The sequence below is a fragment of the Chinchilla lanigera genome, unplaced genomic scaffold (genome assembly GCF_000276665.1).
Source record: "Chinchilla lanigera isolate Chin_1 unplaced genomic scaffold, ChiLan1.0 scaffold00015, whole genome shotgun sequence".
In the NCBI taxonomy this organism is placed as follows: Eukaryota; Metazoa; Chordata; class Mammalia; order Rodentia; family Chinchillidae; genus Chinchilla; species Chinchilla lanigera.
Genome location: NW_004955416.1, coordinates 21,327,280 through 21,347,070, shown reverse-complemented (window position 1 = coordinate 21,347,070; position 19,791 = coordinate 21,327,280). Strand labels below are relative to the sequence as shown.

At 45.7% G+C, this 19,791-nt stretch overlaps 1 long non-coding RNA gene across 1 annotated transcript; it reads right to left on the bottom strand.

Annotated features, from left to right (window-relative positions):
* Nucleotides 1-17,090: 17,090 nt before the first annotated feature.
* On the bottom strand, nucleotides 17,091-19,192 carry LOC102020335. Its single transcript, XR_260408.1, has 3 exons — nucleotides 19,114-19,192; nucleotides 18,389-18,561; nucleotides 17,091-17,436 (listed from the first exon to the last, which is right to left on the bottom strand). It is a non-coding gene; the product is annotated as an uncharacterized LOC102020335 (long non-coding RNA).
* Between the last annotated feature and the right edge of the window lie 599 nt (nucleotides 19,193-19,791).

Here is a 19,791-nt window from a genome sequence, read left to right as displayed (position 1 = left end):
TTTTGAAACTCTGTATCACTGTTTTTATTTCTTTTTTTTTTTTGGTACCAGGAATCAAACTCAGGACCTCATGCTTGATGGGCAGGCACTGTGCCACTGAGCTAAATCTCTGGCCCTGATTAATCTTGTAATCTGAGCAACTACTTTGAAGATAACAATATGCAATATATTCATCATTGTTAATCTCCTATTATCTTGTTTTGAAACTCTGTATCAGTTTTTATTGTTTTTTAAAATAATAAAGTCACATTCTGCACCTTAAGTGTATACAATTTTTATGTGTCAGTTATACCTCAGTGAAGCTAAAATGCGTGATTATAAATGTTTAATACTGATGGGCCTATTGTGTTACAAATGGTGATAACAAAGCCATGAAGATGAGAGGACAAATAGAGATATCTCTTTACAATGTTTTTATATGCTACTGAGATTAAGTTGGTATGAGGCCTAACTATATTTATATAAATTAAGATGTTAATGGTATGCCTGGAGCAACGACTAAGAAAATAACTCAAAAATATATAGTAAAAGAAACAAGAAGGGAATTTAAATACTACAGCAGTATATAGCAATTTAACACTTTAGTAGGAGAAAGACTACAGACTATAAACAAACATATTAAATTAAAAAATAAATACCAATGGAAAAGAAATATATGAAAAGATGATCAACCCCACTACTAAACAAGAACATGTTATTTTAAATGATGGGACAGCTTTAACCCACCAAATTAGCAAGCTTTGAAGACTGCTGTCAAAGTATAAGAAATGAGCATCTCTGAATGCTGGATGTGGGTGTGAAAATCGGTGCAGGCTTTGGGGAAAGCACTTTAGCTGTCCATCAAAATTCAAAGTACACGTGCTCTTTGGCACAGCAAAGCCATCCCAGAGGGCTGCACACACATGTACTCAGGGGCAAGTGGGAGAGCGTGGCCTTGAGCAAGACCCTCCTCTGACTGTAGGGTTTGGGTTTTTTGTTTCTCTGAAAAAATCTATTCTGACAGGTGATTAAGGTGACATTTGCAAAAATACTTTCTTTTTTTTTTTTGGTTTTTCTCCGGTACCGGGAACTGAACTCACGACCTTGCGCTTGCCAGGCAAGTGCTTTGCCGCTGAGCTAAATCCCCAGCCCCAGCAAAAACACTTTCTATGTTTGTAAGTCAATAACAATTAGCCTTTTGTCGTATTTTTTTCATAGGTTCTAGTGGAAGAATCCTTGCAGAAAGGGGGACTTTTAGGGGCAGGAGAAAGCTTTGGCAACCAGAATGCGGGCAGAGAGAAGCGGGAGGAAGAGGGGCAGGGAGGTGAGAAAGACTGCGATTGGGATGGGTCCCTTTTCCAAGACTGCCACCGCCACCAAAAAAATTATTATTGCTAAATTCATCTGAAGCATTTGATCCCCGTGTCCCAGGTCAGTGCCCATACGCACCCAGTGTGTAAGCCCTAGAAGGAGAAAGCAAGCCCAGGGAAGCACAATCCACAGGTTATTTTCACAGCACATTGCATGCCCAGCACGGCTCTCAATGCCTCACACCCCTTAGCTCACCTAATCCCACTCTAACTCTGAGGCAGGGGCTCTTCCTGTGTCCACTCGCAGATGGGCGAATGGTGGTGTAGAGTAAAAGGTAACTCAGCCACGACGCACGGAGAGCCCGCGACTGAACCCTTTTGCTCTAGCTCCAGAGTCCGGGCTCTTCGTGAGCCCACCATCCAGCCACTCAGGAAAATAGGATACAGAGAAAATTCCCAACTTCCGTCACTCTCCCAGGACATTGCCTGAGACACTGACTGAGGCTCTCGGCTCCCCCTCCTGTGCCTGCTCACTCTGGGCTCTGACCCGAACTTCACTGGAAATCTCAGCTCACTCCCTCCTCCACCTCCCACCAAGCTCCTCTCTACAGGCAGAAATGCAGCTGCCATCCGTGAATCAGGATTTGCCACCAGAACACGTGCCTGCGTCTAACACCTGCTGCCCATTAGGCAGTGCATGTGGTGAGCCGTCCTGGGACCTGGAGACCTTCAGATGGCCGCTGCCTCATTTCTGGGAGGCCAGTGTGTCTGGAATCGTCCTGTTATTCTGATGGAATCCTCAACTTTCCCAGCTGCTCTGCAGAGTCACCTTTCGATAACACAGCACCTGCACGGACACTAATGCCAATGCCTTCATCTTTCCAGGCAGCCTCAGTTCATGGACCCGACCTAAAGAAATTTGCAAAACATTCAGGTATTATAACTGTGATTGGTTGCACTGATACGACTTTCTGTGCAGACAAATTTGCAAGTCAACAGAAATGCTTTATCAGCCCACAGGTCTTTTCTTCACTACTTTGCTAAAAATCTGAAGAAAACCATGGCCCTAAAATCAGTGCTATCAGTAAAGACTGCTTGATATATATCTACATATGTGGGTATGTTCATGTGGGAAAATTAATGTGGAAAAATATTCTAAATGTTTTAATTAAAGAAGCATTTTAATAGAAAAAGATGGAAAATGCCCATAAGCCAAAAAAGAAAAAAATCACCCCGGCCAAATAGTGATTTAATGTATACCCCTGGATATTTTTCTATACATATAATAAAGGTATGCAAAGTTTGATGGCAGGTACCTCTCTTTAATTATCTCCACGTTTTTGAAAAGCACCACCCACCTAAAAGAATGGAACTCAAGAAACGTGCTGTCAGCGGGGTTCAGAAATCATCACAGCACCCTTTCTCAGCCTGAGCTTCATTTTCTTTCTGAACTTTTTCCTTCCAAATCCTTCCTGCCTGTCACCAAGCCATTTTACTCATCCAAGCAAGCCATCTCCTTGGTCTTTCCCACTCTCCCTGGTTGCTCACCTACCAGTTTTTCCTGCAGCAGCTTCTCCTTTCCCTTTCATTAAGTCCACTTTGGCCAATCCTCTCTGCTTCCATCCGCTCGCACTGCATCCTGTTGGCTGCCACCGTCCTTTAAAGCCCACTGTACAAAAGACACCTGTATGCATCAGAGGGCCAGTGCAGCGCATGGCGTCCTAGAGGAGCTCAGTCTAATTGGAAATGCAAGGAACGCACACAGCGGTATGCTGGTAAATTGGCTCTCAGAGGCGGGAAACCCTTGATGTATAATTTTGCCAGTTTCCATGCTATCAAATATTCCCACCACAGCCAGCACCAACATGATGTCACCCAGCCAAGAGTGGGAAAGAGGCTTGGGAACTGGCTCCAGGACACAACTACATAGCTGTATGCATGTGAAAAGCTAAATACATATATGTGTGTGTACATATACGCACGTGTCCGTAAATATGTATTCTAGCTTTTCAGCTATGTTCAGTCATTATATATATATATATATATTCATTCGGAGCAAACATTTAGGAGCAGAGAGTCACGTGGTCATCATCACATCAGCGTATCTCCTGAGCATTACCGTGTATCCAAGGCTGTGTTCAATGCACAGCCTCACCACACACTCCTAGGAAGAGATATCATCAATACCACTATCTTACAGCCTCACTTTTACAAAATTGGAATCTGGGAGAGGGAGGTCACTTGCCCTCGGTCACTCAATGCAGTAAGTAACAAAGCCACCTGACTGCAAAGACCAGGAGGCAGAAAGCTGGGCGTGCAGAGCGCATGCTGTAGATTCCAGGGGGCGATCAGTCAGGGGCCCGAGAGGCAGATCTGAATTCCTAGGAGCCACGTGAGCACACAGCTTCCCCATCATCCACTTCTCTCCTCCAGTACACCCCAAAAGTGGCTGTACAACACCCAAAGTTGTCCCTCGAATTCTATATAATTCTCTCCCCATTTATTTTCTCCTCTTTCCTGCCAAAACCCTCCCTGTCTTTAATTTACTTGATTTAATTTTTAATTTAAGCTTTCTTATGCCTGTTTTTTAATAATTTCTTTCCCAAACTCTTGTTTTTCATTTCTGTCTCCACATTAACTATACTTGATGATTTCTCATAATGAAAATGGGAAGACAAGAACCTGGAAGGTTAGAATGAAGGCATCTATGTGAAGAAGGCAGAAGAGGCCCACGGGCTGTGTCCCCTGGACGAGCCACCATTCTGCAGGAACATGCCCGTCTGCAGTGGAAGCACTGGTGGAAGAATTTTGGGCTAATTTCCCCCTTCCTTGAACCTAGGAAGCTCGAATCTAGTTCCACAACAGAAAGACTTGAGAAAATTGGCCAGAACTCAGCAGAACACCATAAAAATGATTTAAAATTGAAAAATGGAGCTGACAATAGAAAGTTAACACCCCAAGAATCTTTCTACTGATGTAGAAGGCTAAAGGGAGAATTTAAAAAACAGCTCTCCATTGAAATCAGGAATGAGAGTTAATATTCCTTTAGTAGTTACTACATGCTGGGCACTACATTTGCCATTTTATTATCTACATTATCTTAAGTAACTTGCAGCAGCCCTTTGAGATAGGCCTTATTGATTTCCATGCTGTCAGATGGCAGCATGACCTCCACAGGGTTTGGTCACTTGTTGCAAGATACCTGGTTGGCATGTGGAGTCACAAAGCAAATTCCTGTCCCACATTGCCCTAAGCCCACGCCTTTCCACTGTAAAAATCACTTCCTATCAAGGTAACAGTTTCTTACTGCAGCACTATTGACATTTGGGGTCAGACAGTTCTTTGGGAACCCCATCCTGCACACTAGGATACTAACAGCATCGTTGACCTCAACCCTCCCCAGTCACCACAACCAAGAGTGTCTCTGGACATGACCAAATGTCCCCAGGGGACAAAAACCCCTTCCAGTGAAGAGTCACTGAAGCAGATGTTTATAGCATATCTACTGCCCAACTCTTTCCATTTCACTAAAGAACTTTTTTAGTTGTTTTTAATTGGCCAAGAATTACATTAAGATGTACTGACCACATATGCTATTAATTTTGGTACATTTTACCATACTGTGAACTTCCAGAAAGGTGGAGAATAAGCCAGGCATGCTGGTGCATGCCTGTAATCCCAATGCTTGGGAGGCTGAGGCAGGAGGACTGCCATAAATTTAAGGCCAACTTGGGTTACATGGTGAGTTCAAGGCCATCCTGAATTGCATAGTGAGATCCTGTCTCAAAACAGAACAAAAAAAGTTGGAGAATAGACAAGACGGTCTACCTGGAAAGGCCTTTATTTCTCAAAAATAGTGAAGAGCAAACATTTGCTAAGCTTTTAGTTGGGGGTTGGTATCATTCTAAGGTCTTAATATTATTATGACATTTAATCCTCACAACGGCTATGAGACTCTTAACCCAGTTTTGCTAAGTTGAATATCAGTTCTTTAACCCTTCGTAGTACAGTCAATCACAACAAAGCTTGTTCAAGCCAAGAATAGGACTTTATTCAGTGCCCAATGAAGGGCAAAGATCCAGGAGTCAAACTCTCAGACCATTTACCACCCCACACACACACGCATGCACACACAAGCAGGTGAAAGCAGTGAGTTCTACGCTTTCATAGGATGGGGAGGGTCAGCTGGATTAGTAAGTGAGCAGAGTACATATGGCTTTTCAAGGAAGGCACCACTGTGTCTCTAAGAATTTTGTTTCTCCTTTCTTGCTTGATCCTGTTTGGCCAGTTCCAGGGGATGTCACAGTAACTGTAAGCTTTCATGCAGGTGGGGAGTTTACACAGAGAGGTGTTATTGAAACTGAAGGATAACCAGCAGCCAAGATGGCGGCCACATCAGTTTGAACTGGTCTCGCACTGCTGGGTCTAATATCTTGTTATTCACAGAAGCTGACCATCCTGACACAAATCAAGCATATTTAGAGCATGTGATGATCATGCAGGGATTCTTGGATCCAGGCTCAGAAAAAAAGAAGCAAAGGAGAACAGTAGGAGAAAGGAGGCAAAAGGAGAAGGGGGTTCCTGATAAGTGAGAGTAAGTGGGCACTATGGTTATTCCCATTTTACAGATAAGAAAACTAAGGCAAAAAGGACTAAGGAGACCTCCCAAGTTTACACAGTCAGGATATGGCAGGCTTGAGATTAGACCCATGCAGAAGGCTGTTAGAGTCTGTACTCTTATTCCTAGCTGATCCTTCCCCTGACATCAACAGGCCAACAATTTATTACCCTGGACATCATGAACAAGACCTTCTGCTCCAAAACAATTGTCTTTGCCAGAATTTGCCCTGTACAGACAGGCTCAAAAAGTCTGTCTTCTGGCAGCACTCAGAGCCCTTCTTCTAGCACACAAGCCAAAAAGAAGACACCAAGCATGCATGGCCATCCCTGGGACAGTGGTGAGCAACGTCCTTAGAAGAATCACCTGAGCAACTTCTTTAAAATGAGAACTCCCCAGGGATGTTGCCTCCTGTTCCCAGACAAAGTGCAGAAATCTACACTGCAAACTCACTGCCCAGTTCTGATAGATATAATGAGGCAGCTCAGGACACTCCTAGGTAGTATGGTCCTGGGAGCTGGGCCAACACCAGCATAAAAGCCTGTAGGACCCAGGTGAGGTGTTGAATAGCTTCCATCCCTGTGCTCACTGGGCTGGTATGGATTGCCTGAGTGAGAGCTTGAGATCAGCAGAATTCAGTGGTTGATTAGTACTGCCTGACAGTGGTGCAGGAATGGGGGCAAGGAGATGCTGCTGCCCTGCATCGAGAGCCAAGATGAGCTGCACAACCAGTCCAGACTGCATGACACTAGCCCTCCACAGCTTCTGAAAAGAGGCCTTACCTTGAAAGCTACACTCCTTTCGCTGGGGACTGGCTACGATTAGTGTGCACCATGCAATTTTCCTTACAGTCGTTATTAAGATAAAAGTAAGACTAAAGCTTGTGTGTTATCAGACCTACCATTATGCTTTAAGGGTCTCCTCCTGCAGCTTCTCACTGGCAACCATGGCAAATGTCATCCTCCTACTGAGCACATGTTCAGTGTATTGGTCAACTGTTCCATTTGGGGACAAAATATCCAACACCTCAAACTTAAAGGAGAGATTTGATTTGGCTCACAGTTCAGGAGATTCAGTCCATGGTTAGCTGGCTCCAAGACAGGAACATCATGGTGGAAGGACCATGGTAGAACAAAATTGCTTCACATGGTAGCTGGGAAGCAGGGCAATGAAAGAAAAGTACCAGAAAGGAAGAAATGAGGAATCAGACTTCCATGGCTATGCTTCCAGGACCCACCAAGATGCACTCAGATGTGTTGTCTATGATCCCCTAGGTTGCTGTAGGGTCAATCAAGTTGACAATCCAGATTAACTGTCACATTCTGCAACATAGCACAGGACATGGATTGTGCAAATTGCTACAAGAGGTTTTCTGCTCCCTTGCCCTTTGTTGAGAATGTGGCCAGCCAGAGGACCTAGACAGGAGGCAGGCAAAGCTCTCACACACTGGAGGAAGATAAATGCCACAGGAAGTAGGAGCTGTGTCTGCATCCATCTTATACACTGCTGCCTGCCCCATGCCCAACTCCCAGCTGAAGCCCAGGTACACAAAAGGCACAAACAAATAACTGGGGAAGGAAGGACAGACCTGATAGCCAATGTGGCAAATGGAAACAGAGGCTGCAATAGGCCTGGCCCCTGAGGCTTGTGCAGAATAGCTAACAAGTCCTGAACCGAGGCTACAGCAGGGCTGTGGAGACGTCATAGATGTTCACACAATTGTGTCAGCTGTGGGACCCGGCTTGAAGTCTTTTGAAGGCTCCTCTGGGTCTTTGTGTTTGTTTTGTTTTTGTTTTTGAGACTTTATGAATGATTTCAGTGCTAGAGAAATGGATCAGAGAGGACCATTTAAAACCAGTACACAGAGACCCTGTGGTAGCGGTACTATGCCCAGGACATCACAGGAATTTCTTCATTCCATCTACTTGACAGTTCTGAGGGAAGAACTATCATCAACCCCAGGGTACAGATTAGAAAACAAGAGATGATTCTATTCCTCCATGAAGCCTCTCCTAACCACCCAGCTGACAGCTCCGTCCTCTCCTGTCACTGCCCACGTCCCCATAGCTCCAGTGGTTGGTGCCTCTCCGTCTGTCCTGGTGACAGTCCTGGCTAACACAAGCTCTTAGTTTCCTAGGTCTGCTGTAACAAAGTTATATGGACAGGGTGGCTTGAACAGTAGAAATGCACCTTCTCATCATTCTGGAGTCTGGGCATCCAAGGGCAGCAGGGTAGCCCCTCCACCACCTCCTACCAGGGCCACCTCTATGTGGTTCGACTTCCTAATCTCCTCTCCCAATAGAGGTCAGTGTTCTCTAAGAACCTCAGTTTGATTTAATCTCCTCCTTAAAGACCTTCTCTCCAAGGGCAGTCACATTCTGAGGCACTGAGGTTTAGGACTTGCAATCTGGGGAGACAAAATTCAGCCCATCACACCTGTGACTTATGGTTCTCAGCCCATAGGGCAGAGTCACATGCACATCAGTCCTTCCTCCTCCAGCTGTACCATAGACATAGCAGTAAGGAATGTCACCATCGTCACCATAGACATCATCACCACCATCATCATCGTCATCGCTGTTGTTATAGTTATCCTCCATCTGCCTGACCTAGAAAGCTGTGCTTTGCCCAGGGACTGCAGGAAGCCAGGGCTGCAGCTCAGGGTCTTCTGACTTCCTGTTCTCTTCTCTTGTGGGGTGCACTGACAGTGGCATTGCTGGAGCCCCCAGATCTCATAGGTTAGTAAGGTGGGTAAGGCGGGCCCCAGAATGTCCTCATCTCTGGGCTTCGATGTCAGTGTCCACTTGGGAACCCTGTGGGACATCCAGGCAGCCCTGGCCATTATGCAGCTGTTCTGAGACCCAGCTCAGGGATGCAGACCACACCTGAGGAAAGGGTGATCTGAGGATACTATGAGGAGATAGCACAGGGCCAGGTCTCTTGTCTGCCCTAAGTAGGGGTTCTCCTCCTCTACCCCAGGCACCCTGCACCACTACCCTACAGTTCAGCAGCTCCCTGAGCCGGAGGACAATTAACCCATCCTGGCACAGGATGCCTCCTCCACACCCCACAGGCTGCACAAAGCATCGGAGACAACAGCATCCTCTGTAACTGCTGAAGGCCAAGAGGAAAGAGGGGTGGGTCTGAGGCCTGCACTCCCCAGCCCTTACAGGCACCCGCTGAATCTCAGCCTCAGGCTCCTCCTGGCCTGCTAGGTTGCAGGTCACTGCTGTCCAGCCTTGAGCCTTGGAGTAGGCCCAGTGGAAGGCCAGGGGCTAAAGCACCACAATTGGGCCTCGGACTACTCCGCAAGACACCCCCGTCCTCCTGAAGCCTGCGAGCCTTGCTGTCCCCTACAAGCTGCCTCCAAGCATGGCAGAGACACAGGGTGACCTCTTCTCTCCCAGGCCAGCTCAGCCTACTTCCTTCTAGCAACCCAGGCCTCCTGGGGGCCACTGTGTTTATGCCTTGACCCATGGCCGGGACCTGCCTTCTCTCCCAGCCTGCCTGTGACCCTACCTCCCAAGATGCTGCCACATCTGTTGATTTTTCTTCTTCCTGTCTTGCATTTTCCCCTTCGTCCCCAGCTGTGAATGGCATTTACACAGCGAGGGGAGAGGCTCTGAACCACAGGTATGCTTCCTGTCTCTGCCGAGCAGATGCCTGCGGTGCGTCTGTCCCAACCGGCAGAGAGGATGCGTCCACGGGGTGTGGCCGGAGGAAAACTGTGGCCTCCTTCACTTTTTTGTGCTCCCAGGAAGAGCTCTCCCTCCATCTGACTTCCGGAAGGCTATCTGTTTTCTGCCCAGCTTGGGGCAGTGAGGGCATATGGGACATTACACAGTCTTGCACCCAGGGAGTCAGTCCTGGGTTCAGATCCCATACTGTGATTTCTTGCTTGTACCCACCTTTCCTCCTCTGGGGACACTACATAAGGGAGGTTGGGGCACGACAGCCACGCGGCTGGCACGGCCGCTGTGGGCTGAGGTAGCAGAGCCTGTGGACAGGTCTGGCGCCTGGTGGGCACCTTGGAATGCCAGCGCCTTCCCAAGCCTACAGCCCATGCCATAACCGCCCGGAAAAGCACCAGGAACCCTGTCACATGTGCCCATGCGTGACCTGCCCCTCCCAAAACTGAGAAAAGGAAAAGAAGCACATGCTATTCCACATCAGCCTTTTATACCTTAAATTTCCATTTCTTAAAAAAAATCACATTGTCATATTTCACATTAAAAAATAAGATCTGGTTAACAAAAATATGGACATATCAGTGTTTAAGTGAAAGTGAAAATTCTGCACAGATAGTAAGAAATTTCTCCTTTAAGGATCTGAAGAACTTATGGAGTCACCAGGGTCCTCATGCACTCAAGGAATACTGGGCCAGTTCCCTTCTTATGTCCCGGGGAGGAGGACACTTGTGTTGTTGTTGCTGCAGGCCTCTGATCAGGTAGAGAGGTATGTAAGGATGGTATTCCCCACCTTCAATGCCCCTCTCTTTCCCCAGCCCCACCTAAGACCAAACAAGTATCTAACCATGTGTGAGGAAGAAAGCTGTTATTCCACAGCAAGCCTTGGGGCTAAACTTCCGCACTATCCCAGACCAACAGAGGCAGCCCAGCCTGGTCTCTCCAGCACCACAGAGCACCAGACAGGGAGCGAGGCCCATGCATCCTCTATGAGAATGACCCTGAGCAGCCCTGCTGGGACTCCCTCCAGCAAGCCCTTGGCATGGCTGGCCAGACTGGCTCCAGGGGCAGCTGCTGGCACAGAGGTGGTGGGAGATAAATTACAGGCATGGGTTTGATTTTTTCATTAAATCCACTAGATTTTAAAGGTAATGCTTTACAGAAAATTTAGGTTTCCATTGTGAAAAATCTAGACAGTGGAGCACATCTGTAAAAGCTATGATCACCCACATGCTGAGAGCCACCACTGTGCGTGACTGAACTGTCTCCCCCTCTTCCACCTCTGACTTTTGTTCACTAGTGAGTGGTGTCCTGTTGTATACCAGCTTTGCACACTGACTTCGGAACCTAACATATATGATCATAAGCCCAAGGAAAGGGTATTAATATTCCCCAAGTCTATGAGTGAAAGTATTTAGACAAGGTCATAGAGGTCAAGATCACACAAGAACCACTAGCATTGCATCCACCAGCTCCTGAAGGTCACCTCTGCCCCTGAAAAACAACCACAGCTAATAATAACATGTTATGGGGTGTCTGGATGTCCCTCCAAAGCCTCAGGCAGTCATGGGGTGCACTTCTAGAGTTTTTGATTGATCCATAGTCCAATGCTGGGATTATGGGTGTCAGTGCTACACCTGCCCTGGGACGGATAGTTTGCATACAGTGTAAGGGAGGGAAAGAGGCTTGCTCTCTGCTGCTCCTCCGTTTTGCTTTTGTTGCTTTGCTATCTTCCACCACCATGAACAGTTGCCCTCTGCCATGTGCCACTCTGCCTTAGAGCCAGCCAAGTATGGACTGAAACCTCCACAAACGGTAGGCTAAATAAACCTTTCCTTCCTTAATTTTGGGTGTCAGGTATTTTGTCTCAGCAATGAGAGAAAAGTAATCAAGACATCATCATCATAGAAATATTAATCCTCAGATTTTTATACTGATCACCCTTCCATTGCTGGGACAAAATATCTGGCACCTATAACTTAAAAGAGGAGTTTTTTCTCACATTTTCAGAAGTTTTAATCCCCAGTTGGCTGGCTCTATGCAGAATATCAGATGGGAGGCATGGCAGACAAAAGATGCTGAAGTCCGGCATCTGTGAAGCAGAGCAAGAGCCCAAGAGCAAGGGCACAAGGACCAGAAATAGTCCCCAAGGCCAGTCAAGTTGACAGTCAAGATTAACTTCACCCTTGGAACAGTCCTGTATTCTCTGAGAACTTGTATGGCTGCTATTTCTTCCAGTTCTTCAAACACCCCTGCATAAGAAAGAAGGTTGCCATATTTGTATTTTACCAGTGAGGCGTGAGGAAATTAATGAATCAACTAAAATAGACAGAAGGCGGAGCAAAAGCAGGCACAGGTTTCCCCCTTGAACTTCACCACTGTGCAGGACACCTGGACGACTCTCCCTGAAAGGAGGAGCAATTGTCTCCATTTTGGCAGAACCTGGCCCTATTTCCATGTATTGATATGTACAGAGCTGGCTGGGACTTTTCCTTAGCTTTAAGCAGTGTATATCAGTCCAGCTGAGGTGCTGATGTGTAGTCTTTGAAGCAAAGATGACAGGGCAGTGTTTTTCCCAGCCCCCATAGCTCCCAAGTAAACCGTCTGAGCAGAGGCTGGGATCAAGCCTCAAGATAAGAGGCTATGACCTCCCAGGGCATAAAAGATTACACATCAGAGCTGAAGCACTGACCCCAAAACACCATATACTATCTCAGTTGTGATATGATGATTACTCCTTCTGCATATCCTTCTCTCTGCATATTGCAGAGGTGATTTCAGGCCTCTACCTAGCCCAGCTCACGGCGCTCACCTACTTCTTGCCATTCTCACAGGCACTCATCCTCAAGCCACTCCCTTCTTCACAGATTAATAAAACCTGGGTTTGGTTTTGGTTTGGGGCTTTTTTTCCGGTTACCCTTCTTCTTGGTTGGCTTTGGGCCCCCTTGGTTCCCCTTACTTCCAATTTTGCTTAGTGTCTTTCTTCTCACCATGGGTTGCACTGGAAGTGGTAGATTGGAATTAACCCACTGGAATTCCAATGACTTTTCCATAGGATTGTAAATATAAACTTCCTGGGCCACAGTGAGAACCAGGAAGGGCTCTCTATACACAACACTTCTCAGGTGGCCATGGGCTCCCAAAGAGCTTAACTAGAGAAAAAAACACAAGACAGAAGGAAAATGCCACAAACAGTAAGCAAGAGGATAGTTCTCAAAACTGAAAGCCAGGACTGCATAAAATGCATCTTCCCACAATTCTTCCTCTGTACAACGTCAACATCCAGGTCTCCATACCAACATTGTCTGTGGATTCTAAGCCACAAGCATCCAGAATATAAGGCAGTCCCCCACAGGCCAAACATGCCACTGCAAAGCCATTTCCCGGCTGATTTATCATGAGTCAGGACCCTAATCAAGCTGCAATCAAATTTACCCGTGGGCGATTGCAGCACAGTGCTCCGAGATGTCATCTAAATGCAGGGGAATTGACTTCAGCAATAACAGTTTTAGGATATTCTCCACCCACACCAAATGGTAGCTGAAATTTGCATGGTGCACCTAACAATGAATTGTGGCTTTGTGGACACACCTGACTCCAGCATCAAACAGGGACTCTGCAAGGAGAGACATGTGTCCTGTCCAACCAAAGAGAAGACCACCCACATGGAAGTGCTCAGTAAGCGTTTGCTGGTAGCACCAGGATGGAGGCAGCACCACTCACTTATGAACAGCACCCCTCACTTATGAAGTAGAAAACAGAGTCCCCAAAAGACCTAAGGAGGTGGGAGGCCCTGACACAAGTAGACCCCTACAACAGAGCAACTGTCACTGGGCACACTGCATCTGTCTTTATCTCTACCTCTCACTATCTCTCTCTGTCTCTCCCCCTCCCCCCACCATCTTTGTCTCTCATAAACACAGAGATAATTATGCTTGCAGTGTTTTCACAGAACTCTCAAGTCTGAATCTGGGATTTCTATCAGGCTCCATCTGCTTCCAGAACTGTGTGCAAACAATAACATCCACAGCTCAGAAAAGAAGGGACATAAAACATTTTTATTTGTTCTGACCAGAAAAGCCATATGATCCAGAATGTGTGAAAGGAAGTCAAAAAAAGAAAGGGAAACAGATTGTCAGTCATGGTCATAGTCCACAAGAAAACTCTGAAAATCAAACAGTGGGTCCAGTTGTGTGTAAAACAAGCCTGTGCATATGCCTCTCCCCTGGCAATGCGGCTTTCTGAAAAAACGTGCTTTACAGAGACCTAAGTGGGAACCCTGGCTCTCCAGCTTTCTCCTGTGTGAGCTGGAACAAACTGCTTAACTTCTCTGACCTTGGTCCCCTCCACTGTATATCAGGGCTAATAATTTCTACTATATAGGTATGTGGTAGGGATTGACTCCATCTTCAGCAAGATCCCTGCCATGCACACCCAGTAAGTAATGATGGAGATGGTGGTGGTAAAGATGAAGGTTTTGGAGGTGGTGATGGTAGTGGTGGTGGAGACAGCAATAATGACAACAGTGGTGGCAATGGTGTCGGAGGTGGTGGTGGCAGTTGGATGTGGTTATTGTGATAGCGATGCTGGTGGTGGTAGGAGCAGTAGAAGAGGTGATTAAAATTGTGCTGGTAGAAGTGTCAGTGACCATAAACAGTGGCCTGTTTTGTGGCAATTAATATGGAATGTCTATTTGAATGGCTTGGGATCCACCGAGGAGATTGTTGGAGCACCCTTCTAGGCAGGCTTGGGTGGGTCATGGAGGCTGGGCTTGGGGTCCATATTTGGCTGTTTGCCTCTTCTGCTCTGGTGCTCTGCTCTGCTCCTGCTCTGCTTCCAGGCTGATGGGAATTATGCAAATTTGCTCTGCAACACTCCTCTTCCATATTTCTGCCTTAGAGTCAGCTGACCACAGACTGAGTCCCTCAAAACCGTGAGCCATATTAAACCTCTGCTCCTTCATGCTGTGGGTGTTGGGACTTGTGTTGAGCAATGGGAAGACTTACTAATATAGTTCATTCCTCTTCTTTCTACAGTTTCCTTGCAGTTTTGGAAAACCATGCATATCCATGACAGACTATCCCTCTCTTCCAAGGCATTTCTCCCTACAGGACTTCCGGAATCACCACTGTGCACTCTAATTTCCTCACTCTAATTCAGATAGTAACTGGGTATCAGTTTGTCACCGTTTATATCAAGAAAGTCCCTCAGAGGCTTCACGCATTCGTAGGCGGGGCTTTTAGAAGAGGACTGGGCCATGACAGCGCGATAGCTGACTCACTGATAGGGGGTGGAGGCCGGTCGGGGGAGACAGGTCATGGGAGCACGACATAGAAAGGTGTATCTTTCTCCCCAGCTCTTCCCTTCACTCTCTGCTTCCTGGCCGCCACGATGCGACCAGCTTTTCCTGCACTCTGCCCCTCTGCCGTGCTGTCCCGTCTTGGAGCCAATGAACTATGGGCTAAAAACGTAAGCCAACATACGCCTCTCCCCCTTTAAATTGTGGGTGTTGGGTATGGTGTCCCAGGGGCGAGAAAGTGACTGAAACGCAGTTGCTTCCACTCAGCCGAGATGGAGCCACGTGGAGGTCAGGCCCGGAAGTGCCCTGGGGAACAAGATACATATGTTCTCTTACTTTTCTCTTGTCTCTTCCCTTCCTTCCTCCAAAGCTTTCCAAGTACAGCCACTTTCCTCCCTTTCCTCCCTTCTGCTCTGAAGACCTGACTTCATGGTTGAGATTTCACATTAGGGAATGCAAAAGCGAATGACCAAAATACAGATTTTTCTCCTTAACACAAGCCAAGACCTTCCTCCCACTTTCCCCTATTATCACTGATGAGTTCCTCGATGTTCCGAAAGTAAACTCTAACCAAAATTTCATGTCATAATTGCGACATCAAATTGGACCTGGAGCAGAAGAGTGAAGAAGTGAGCAACAAAATTTAAGACAAAACTGACCCAGAACTCATTTCACGTTTAAGTAGCAGAGATGTATGCTCTTTGATTTGGACAGAAAACACATTGCCTAGGAAAGTTTCAGTACACGGGCGTAAGTGGAGAGAATATGAGCGCCGGACCAGAGCCCCAGGTTCAGGTCCGGATCCCTTCCTAGCAACTCACTCCATCTCTTCACACCTCGGTTTTCACATCAGCAAATTGAGGAACGTGCCCCCCATGAGGGTGGAGGAGTTGATTTTGAAAAGATGTGGTAAGCTCTGCAGATATGAGCTTTTTAACTTCTCCAGTCCATTTGAACATATTTGAAAAACAACCAAGCTTTCATCTTTTCATCTTTTTGACGTCCCTGCGGGATGTCTATGAGCCTCTGTCAGTCTGTTCTTAAGCCTCTTCCTGAAAACCTGAGTTGTAATAAAGCCTTCAAAGAGGGTCCAAGAACCCAGAACATTACACTGAATTCTGGTCTGTAATGCATGATATTAACCAAAGCACACGATGCATGAGGTTAGAGACCAGAAAACCTTTTTAGTGTGATTTGTATGTAAAGGGGTGATTGAACTATATGATGAATGTTTAATTTTTAAAAAAAATATTACAAAGAGAGACACTTTGTCTTAATTCCCTTCAAAATATTCCCCCTTGCTTTGAACACATTTATCACATCATTCTTGGCACTATCTGAAGAAGTTCTGGAAGTCCTCTTTCATGAGTGTCTTTACCAGGTATGACAAAAAAATACAGTGAATGCTGTTGCCACGTGCCATATCATGGAAATGCAGGCTTGTACAAACATTATCATGTGTCCCCATCCACTTCATTCACCAGATCTGGCACCATGTGACTTTTGGCTCTTCCTCAAAGTCAAAATGATCATGAAAGGTAAACATTTTGAATGACTCAGGATATCAAGTTGGCCACAGCAGCACAAGTAACGAAGCTCATGAAAGAGGACTTCCAGAACTGCTTCAGAAAGTGCCAAGAATTATGAGATGTGTATTAAGGGGATTCATGGTACTATGTCTTTTACTGTAATGATTTTTTAAAATTTAAACGTTCACCATAAATTTTATCATCCTTGTATGGGTGTATCCCTGGTCTTGGCAGTCTCTTCTTGGGGAACTTCCCAATATACCAAGGAATGAACTAAGTTTTATCTACTTGGCCTCTCCTAGTAATCCCATTCCCACCAGCCTGGGAGTTTTAACAGGATAGAATGATTACCTTCCCCTATCCCAAAATTCAACTCAGTGTCCCTTTTCCTGGAAGTCTTCCCCTAATACCATCTTCCACTCCAATCCTTCTAAATGGCCCCAAAGCAGTGTGGCTGAAGTCTGGAGATGTTTTCTATCCTGTACATAATCACAAGTTGAATGATGAGCACTTGGAACCAAAGGTTGTACTCTCTTTTCTTATTCAAATCTGCAATCCAAACCCAGGGACATTGGTATGAACCAACTAAACTGATATCAAATGCTCATTTGGTAATTATTCTTTCTAAGTTCTAGCAGCACAGATGACAATTACAGCAGTGGAGAAATATCCCAAAACAAAGGTAGACATTTTGCTTGAAAAATTTTTAAATGAGAATTAGAGAATTCAGTGGTAGGAAAGTTATAGGTCAGAAAAGGTCTTTTCTATCCATAACACAATGAGCTTCACAAGAACACCTCAAGATCTCCTAAGGATCGCAGCTGACACAAGGGCCTCGTGGTGGCAATGTCTTCCCCAGGACCAGGTTGGTCCAGCTGCTGCAGACCCAGCCTGACTGAAAGACACTTGGCTTCCTTGTTGGACTCAAGGTTGACCCTTGACTTGGAGAGAGCTGTGGAGTCCACGACAATACAAGGGGATGCTCCTCCATCACCTCATCTGCAGCTCATCGTTTCTGAAAACACCGCAAAAGAATTGAAGAAACCAGTTGCAAATGGCATAAGCATACATAAAAGGATGGATTGTTTCCCCGATCACTTTAAAGCCAAATTAAAATAAGGAAATATTTTATCCCAATAAAATCACAACTGATATACTTCATTAGTTTTGGAAAATATACAAATAAGTGAACACATTTATCTACTGCATTGAGGAATGTGAAATGGTAACTTTCTGAAAAATTACTAAAAAGACTGAGACAAAATCTGCAAAACATATCCACTCTTTGATTCAGCAGTTCCTCTATGATTCCCCTATTCTAAGGAAATGAACAGCAATTATCTTCATGGTATTTATGCAAGCATCTATATTGCTATGTTGTGTAAATAGGAAAAATCTAGAAACAATAGAGCTGAACAATATGACCATAAGAATGTAACAATATGCACATATGATTGAAAATTATGGCATAAAATACAGCTCTGAGAAATCACTCCATGTAATAACATTTGGCAAACATATTCTGTCAAAGGCCAAAAGATAATTATTGTCAGCTTTGTAGGCCAAAAGTCAAAAGTCAAGGCTACTATGTAGTACTTACCATAATAAGAGAAAACAAATGGCCACAACTTTCCCTGGACAAAGAAAAAACCTTTTTGAACAAAATGCAAGAAATGTTGGGTGCAGTATTCTTTGTGATATAGGCCAACAAGGGAGAAGAATCTCATTCCTTTTGGACAAATAACATTTTTATTAACTGGTGTTCAAAGTCAGTTTTCCTTATCATCAAACTGATTTCAAATGTTTATCTGTTAAAAAAAAAAAAAAATCACAGCCCCAGTAAGAGCAGACAATAGGCCGACTTGTTCCTGTAGATTCTGGATGCAATATAAGAATGTGTACTAACATGGAAGAATATTCATGAAATATTCTGGAATAGGATGAGTAGGGTGCATGATGATCCTTACCATAATTCCCCATATATTTCCAGGTTTCTGCCTTTCTAGGAGTGGGACAGAACTGCACTTTCCATCTCCTTTGTGATTTTATGGGTCCATGTCACCAAACCTGCCCAGTAGGTCTCAAGTAGAAATAATGCTCTACTCCAAGGCCACAGGCTGTTTTAGTCAGCTTTAAAGCCCTGTAACAAGTACCTGAAATGATCAACTTAGAAAAAAAGAAGGTTGGTTTGGGCTCACCCACCTCACAGCCTGCAGTGCCAGCTCTGAGTTCTGCACACTGTGTGAGACAAACCGCAACATCTGCCACTAAAAAGTCCCAGGAGAATGGCTGCTCATGCCAGCTTTCCTCCTGCCCCAAAAGGTCCGTGTCCCAGCCTGAGCCCTGGTTGCAGGTGGAAAGTAAAATAATCCACCATGGGTCAGGCCCCTGCGCCCTGGCCACTCCCCTGCCCCTTACTCCTCACACCCCACAGCACTCAAGGCTGTATGCTCCCAAGAACAAGCCTCCTGCACACAACCAGACTCTCAGCCGCCTGTGGGTCTAATTCCCAGAGTTCCCTGGGAGCACAGGTATGATCACATCTGCTGGAGAAAGAAAGAAAGAAAGAAAGAAAGAAAGAAAGAAAGAAAGAAAGAAAGAAAGAAAGAAAGAAAGAAAGAAGAAAGAAAGAAGGAAAGAAAGAGAAAGAGTGAATGAATAAATAAATAAATGAATGAATATGACCACATACACTGTCACCAGGCTCAAACCAGAAGCAAATGACCAAGTGCAGTGAGCATCATAAAGCCTGGAACACAGGTGAGCACTAACAAGGGCTTCCTGGTTGCCTGGGAACCACAGATACTCCGCAGCAAACCCCACCCAGCCACTCACTGGCTGCCCCAAGCTGGACTGAATCTCTGACCGCTCAGTTCCTTCATTAGCTCAACAGGAGCCTTCGCGAGGGCCCTGTCCCTTCCAGGGAGGCCATGGGGATTAAAGTAAGTCCTATGAAGCACTCAGGACAATGGCAGGAACAAAGCAAGCATCCCCAGCCAGCAGCCAGTATTATCAGTGTCTTAATCATTGCCGCAGTGCAGCTGTATCAAGAGAACGGAGCAGCAGAAGTTGAAGCAGTGAAGTGGGAGCCATCAGCCTGGAAGCCCCAGCCTGTGGACAGGCTTACTGAGAGGGACAAAATTAATAAGTTCCCTGCAGTGTCTCAGTCGCTGTTATAAGGAGGAAGTGCCTAGATGCTCCTTTGTAATGCTTTTTTTTCCTCTGATACCTCCCAGAAAGGAAGATGCTAATGGTATCAGGCTGGGCATCCTTGCTATTGGTGTCCTACTTGCCTATTTCTCCATCACTCTCCTGGGACAACTGAGCCACTCATCAGCTGAAGGGAGACAACCTCACTGTGACCTCAAGC